At 39.6% G+C, this 6,999-nt stretch overlaps 1 long non-coding RNA gene across 1 annotated transcript; it reads left to right on the top strand.

Moving 5' to 3' along the window:
* Window positions 1-2,066: 2,066 nt before the first annotated feature.
* LOC130427046 (uncharacterized) lies at window positions 2,067-6,716 on the top strand. Its single transcript, XR_008907279.1, has 2 exons — window positions 2,067-2,504; window positions 2,704-6,716. It is a non-coding gene; the product is annotated as an uncharacterized LOC130427046 (long non-coding RNA).
* The last annotated feature ends 283 nt before the right edge of the window (window positions 6,717-6,999 follow it).

Below are 6,999 nucleotides of genomic sequence, written 5' to 3'. Positions count from 1 at the left end.
CACAAACCTGAGGCTTGGAAGACGTTGGACCTTTCAACAGGACAATGATCACAAGCATACCTCCAAGTCCACTAGAGCATGGTTGCAGATTAAAGGCTGGAACATTTTGAAGTGGCCATCAGTCACCAGACTTAAATCCAATTGAGAACCTCTGGTGGGACTTAAAGAAAGCAGTTGCAGTGCGCAAGCCTAAGAATGTGACTGAACTGGAGGCTTTTGCCCATGATGAATGGGCGAAGATACCCGTAGATCGCTGCAAGACACTTGAGTCAAGCTATGCTTCACGTCTAAAAGCTGTTATAACTGTAAAAGGATGTAAGTACTAAGACTGAATGTCACTTGGGGGTTGAATAAAACTGATAATGATGTGAGCTCAGAAAAGACATTTGTGGTTATTTCATTATAAATGTTATGTTATATTTGTCTGACCTACACGTGCCTCTTTTATTTAATTGTAAGCAGGATGACTGAATGATCATAATCAATGTCAAACCGACCAAAACAATCAATTTCAGTGGGGGTTGAATAATTTTGAACACAACTGTATATGCGTTTTTTTGGATGATAATGGATCATTGATAGGACATTGCTTTTTGTTTAAAGTTAAAGCATGTTTTGCAGTAGTATAACTGTCAGAAATATCAATAGCAGCAGTCATGCAGAATTTAATTACTTGGGAGTTTAAGTTTTTGTAAGTATTTTGTTGTAGGAAAAGGGGTCAAAGTTCTTCAAACAGTAGTGGTAGATTTAACATTAGGGTTTTCGAACGGCACAATATGTGGTAAGATACATAACACAAATATCTTAACAAATAATTTCATAATTACATTTAAAGCTGTACATACAGGGTGCAATTATTGCTTGTGCGGTAGGGTTGGGTATCATATTACATTTTTGGGTTCCAATTCTGGTTCCATTTAATATTTTTACCATTTATCTTCATTAAATGTAGTATGACAGGATAGTAATATTAAGTAATGCTTGTATTTTCATAATGTGTATTTGCTAGTGTTGATATTTTTCAGACCAACATTCTGCTTTTTAAGTTGTAATAAGGTGGCTGGCTAAATAAGCCCTTAAGGGCTCAGGCACTTGTTCATCGCCCTAATTTGAAGTATTACAAACACATCTAAAACATTTAATTGAAAGCTGAGCACACTGTTTCTTATGAGATGAAAGTTACAAAGTTGGGCACTCCTGTCTGGTACCTGAATCATCACAGGACACCTGTGTGTGTGTTTGTTAAAGATCCATCACTGTGCTTAAGTAGAAAGATAGAAAGAATAAACATATATTTTAAACGGTGCTTATGTTTTTTATGTAAACATATATAGATGACAAGCTATTCAATCACTACAAGCACTGGTGTTTTGGGGTTAATTTGAAAAAATCTGTAATGTTTTATGTATCCATCCTTGAATTCCCACAAAAGCCCAGCCATTGACTTTGAGAACTTTTATGTTAATGACATTTTGAACATGGGCGGGGTGACGAATTTGACTAATTTATTTAAATAATTAAAGGTATTTGTGTTCCAGTAAAAGAGCCAGGCAGTGCCATCTTCAGTAATGTAAACCATAAGACAACTTGGAATGACAGAAGGGGTATTTATTTTTATTTTTTATTGACACCTCAAGAGCATTATAGGCTTAGAGTGACAACATCCAAATATTTTAGTCATTATTACCAATCTTTTACACAGATTTATCAGTCTGTAACATTGAAAGTAATGCTGCTGCCATGCAACCACGTAGAGGATATGGTAAGTGTCACGAGGTGACGAAATTCCTTCATTCATTCATTTATTTATTTATAAATTAGATATTATTTATTAGAATGATCTTACTCGTTGTATAAACACCATGCACTGTGCTGTGTTCTAACTTATATGTTTTTCCTGTTTGCCCCTGTAAAGCTGCTTTGAAACAATACACATTGTGAAAAGCGCTATATAAATAAACTTGAATTTAATTGAAATTCCAGCTTTTTCCCTTGTAAGGCGGAACTAATGTTCGCCGCGATTGCCCCCGCCGGACCCATAACAATGGAACACCGGGCTAGTTCCGGGTTAGCGCAAAATCCCAGCGAATGGGGTAATTAGCCAAAATCGCCGACAGCTGTGCAGGAGGGGATTGAAGCCCCGCGATTGGGACACGTTGCGATTAGGGCAGGATAAAAGGAGAGTGTACAGACCAACGAGGCGGGGTTGGTTTTTGGGGGATTGTGTATCGCGGAGGAAGCGTGAGCAGAGCAGAGCAGAGCAGAGCAGAGCAGAGCAGAGCAGAGCAGAGCAGAGCAGAGCAGAGGAGAGGAGAGGAGAGGAGAGGAGAGGAGAGGAGAGGAGAGGAGAGGAAGTGTGCGCTGCGCTGCGCTGCGCTGCGCATGTTGGGAGAAGGAGCACGCCGACTCAACCGGAAGGAGGAAATCGCTGGAAAGTGAGATCGTTTATCCTCTCTCTTTATCCTCTCTCTCTGGTCTATGGGACTTCCTGATGTGAATGCCAGGTCAGCAAACGGGCGACGGCCATATATATATATATATATATATTTCCCATTGAGCGCTGAATTGCAATGATGAAGTTATGTGATGCACTGTTTTGATGTGTGAAGTGTAAACTTGAACCCGCTGGATGTCCATTACTTACCTGAGTTTACTATCATGTTCTAAGACGTAAGAAGAGGTTAACACTGTTGTACTCCACAGATATTTGAGTGTGCTGTCTGACAGCTCCTTGGGAAGGGAGACACGTGAGACGAATGCTTAACCGTCTGCTTTGCAGTGAAACTCCCCAGCCGTAAATTCTCTGTCTGTCACCTGTAGAAGAAGAGTATTGCATACCCAACTGGCCCCTTCCATTCGAAGACCGCAAAGCCACTCACCAGAACACCTCCCTACACTGCACTCTGTGGGCCTTCGGCGGATCTGCAGGACGGAACGACCCTGCCCAGAAGACTCAACTCAACTTTATTTATATAGAGCTTTTTACAATTTTCATTGTTACAAAGCAGCTGTACATGAGATGCATTGAATACAAGTATGAATTCGAAAGCAGCCCCCCGGCCAGGCAGATAGTGCAAAACAATATGCAAACGGTGGTGAGGAACCCAAAACTCTCATTGAGAAAAAAAACCTCAGGGGAACCCAGGCCCAACCAGGGGATTCCAGTTCCCCTCTGGCAAAAGCTGCTGCCTCTGCACAAGCTCAACAGTGCTTGCACAACAAGGCTTAATAAAATATAAAAATTAAGGATTTAAGATTATCATTAACAATCTAATAGCATTTTAAATGTTGTAGGAAAAACAAAGTTGTCGAGTCCTTTATCCAGCTCTATCCTCTTAGCTCTTTTCAGGTCACCGCTTCCCATTCTCAGCTCTGCCATCAGGTCTGGGCATGAACTGCATCCTGCGGTAACCTTGGAACAAAGAGACAAGACTGGCTGAGAGTAGAGTACTGTTCTGCACTCTTTGATGCAACAAGTACATCATTTGTTATTGGATGTGTTCCTGGTTCCGGTTGATCTAAATAATGCAGCCTAAATCCTCTGAGGATTAATATTATGGAGGTATAGTGTATGCAAGATTAAAAAGATGAGTCTTTAGTCTAGATTTAAACTGACAGAGTGTGTCTGCCTCCCGGACCGTGCAGGGAAGAATATTCCAAAGTTTAGGCGCTAGATAAGAAAAGGATCTACCACCTGCACTCGATTTTGAAATTCTAGGTATTACCAACTGACAGGATGCCTGAGAGCGTAATGTACGTGGAGGTCTGTAATACAATAGAAGTTCATTCAAATACTGCGGCGCTAGACCATGTAGGGCTTTATAGGTAATAAGCAGGATCTTAAAGTTAATGCGACGCTTTATAGGTAACCAGTGCAAGGTTGACAGAACCGGGGTTATATGCTCATACTTTTTTGTACGTGTAAGAACTCGAGCTGCCGCATTTTGAACCAGTTGCAGTTTTTGTAATAGGCCCACAGGGCAACCACCTAGAAGTGCATTACAGTAATCTAGTCTTGATGTCATGAATGCATGAATTAATTTCTCTGCATCTGACAGTGACAGCATATGACGTAATTTAGATATATTCTTAAAATGGAAAAATGAAATTTTACAGGTGTTGGCGACATGGCTTTCAAATGACAGAGTACTATCGAATACAACACCAAGATTCGCAGATTAGCTGATGACGAGGATTTTATGGAGCATCCGTCAATCGTTAAGCAGTATTCTTGGTTGTTACACATTGCAGTTTTCGGTCCAGTAAGTAGCACTTCTGTTTTGTCCGAGTATAGTAGAAAAAATTGTTACTCATCCACATTTTTAAGTCAGCTATGCAATCCTTTATTCGATGAAACTGCTGAGTTTCATTAGGCTTCGCGGAAATATAAAGTTGAGTATCATCAGCATAATAGTGAAAGCTAATTCCGTGTCGCTTTATTATATCTCCTAGAGGTAGCATGTATAAAGCGAAGAGCAGAGGCCCCAAGACTGAGCCCTGTGGTACACCGTACTGGACTTGTGATTTGCGGGACACCTCATTGTTTATTTCTACAAATTGAAAACGGTCGGATAAATAAGACTTAAACCATTTCAATGCTATTCCGTTAATGCCGACGCAATTTTCGAGTCTATGTAGAAGTATGCTGTGGTCAATGGTGTCAAATGCAGCACTGAGGTCTAGTAGCACCAATAACGAAATACAGCCACGGTCAGACGCTAAAAGCAGATCATTTGTAACTCTGATCAAAGCTGTCTCTGTACTGTGACATGCTCGAAATCCAGACTGGAATTCATCATTAATGTCATTCCTTTGGAGGAAGGAGCATAATTGAGTTGAAACTACTTTTTCCAGAACTTTAGATATAAAAGGTAAATTCGATATAGGCCTGTAATTCCCTAGTTCTTTAGGGTCAAGTTTTTTTTTTTTTTAAAGAGGCGTTATAACAGCCACCTTAAATGCTTTAGGCACATGTCCTAATGTCAGAGATGAGTTAATAATACTGAGAAGAGGATCTATAATTTCTGGGAGCATTTCTTTCAGTAGTTTTGTAGGTATAGGGTCTAGCATGCATGTTGTTGATTTAGGTGATCTTATGATTTTAGACAGTTCATCGTGATCTACTGTAGAAAATAATTGCAATTTCTCCTTAGGGGTGCTGTAGTTAGTTTGTTCAGCGGATTTCACTACAGGTTGCATTGTTATAATTTTTTCTCTTATATCTTGGATTTTACTCGTGAAGTAGTTCATAAATTCATCACTGTTAATGCGATAATCAGAATCTGATGTCGATGACGACTTATTTTTTGTTAATTTAGCCACGGTGTTAAATAAAAACCTAGGGTTGTGATGGTTTTCCTCTATTAGTGTTGAAAAGTAGGCGGATCTAGACATTTTTATTGCATTCCTGTAATTTCGAGTACTATCCTTCCATGCTATACGAAATACCTCTAAATTAGTTTTCTTAAAGTTGCGCTCCATTTTCCGGGACGCTTTTTTTTAAGAGTCCGAGTGTGTTCATTATACCACGGTGTTGGGCTGCTATTTTTAATTTTCTTTAAACGCAGAGGAGCAACTGTGTCTAATATTTCCGAGAAAGTAGTGTTAAAATTTTCAATAGTAGTGTCAAAATCGTCAACGTTTTTACTCATGCTAGATATTTTATACAATTCAGGCAGATTATCGAGAAACGCATCTTTGGTAGTTGAAGTAATCGTTCTACCATATTTGTAACAAGGAGTTTGATTTGCAGCCGTAGGCCATTGAAGCAAACATAATATCAGATAATGATCCGAAATGTCTTCACTCTGCTGAACGATTTTAACATCGTCCACATTTATACCATAAGAAAGTATTAAATCTAAAGTATGATTACGAAGGTGAGTGGGTCCTGACACATGTTGACTTAGGCCCATGGAGTTAAGAGTGTCTTTGAAAGCCATTCCCAAGGCATCTGTATCATTGTCTACATGGATATTAAAGTCACCGACGACAAGGACTCTATCTGCGGCCAGTACTAGTCCTGATAAGAACCCACCAAAATCTTTAATAAAATCTGTGTGGTGCCCTGGAGGCCTATATACAATAGCTAGAATAAATTTTATAAATGTTTTGTCCTTAGTATTAGGTGTCGATACGTGAAGTACCATGACTTCAAAAGAATTTTATTTAAAATTAGACTTCTGAGAGGTGATAAAAGAATTATTGTAAAGTGCAGCGACACCTTCCCCCTCTACCTTTTAGACGAGGCTCGTGTTTATAGTAATAATCTTGGGGAACGGATTCATTTAGAGTAATATAATCATCTGGCTTTAGCCATGTTTGTCAAACAAAGCATGTCTATTTTATGATCGATTGTCAAATCGTTAACAAAAAGTGCTTTATTTGACAGGGATCTAATATTAAGCAATCCGAGTCGTAACAGTTGATTATCTGTATTTTGTTCATGTTTGATTTGTTTAACGGTTATTAAATTACTTTCAAGAGGTTTACGCAATATCTTATGTTTGCTAATCCGGGGGACAGACACAGTCTCTATTTTATGTTGTTTGTAAAAAGGGATTATTACATGTTGTATATTTTGTTTATTCTGTAACGCGAGACGGCAAGCAGACAGTTGGTTAAGCCATTCTGTCTCCTTCCTCTTAAATCCTCTTCAACTCATCCTCTTAAATCTCTTATCCATTTTTATACTCAATAAAGTACAGTTACTTGAAGTCTTGTTGTCTGTTGTCTTTGCCTGGCCTCTGTCCGACTCCCCAAGGGTGATACGGGTCTCGGGTGGGTGTAGCCTGACTGGCCCGCCCCGATCTGTGACATAAGCATGTGTGGCGTGGCGATGATGGGGCTGGTTCTCAAATGAACCCGTTCATCTATCACTACAAGATCCGACTACGCCACCCGGGAGGGTTACCCAGGAACTAAAGGTAAACCCCACAAGCTAAGATCACACAGATTTGTTCTCTTCTTAAATTAAGGTAGGCCGAGATCATGGGTATC

This window comes from Triplophysa dalaica, chromosome 8 (genome assembly GCF_015846415.1).
Source record: "Triplophysa dalaica isolate WHDGS20190420 chromosome 8, ASM1584641v1, whole genome shotgun sequence".
Taxonomy (NCBI): Eukaryota; Metazoa; Chordata; class Actinopteri; order Cypriniformes; family Nemacheilidae; genus Triplophysa; species Triplophysa dalaica.
The sequence above is the reverse complement of the archived record's forward strand: the minus strand, read 5'-3'. Positions and strand labels throughout refer to the sequence as shown.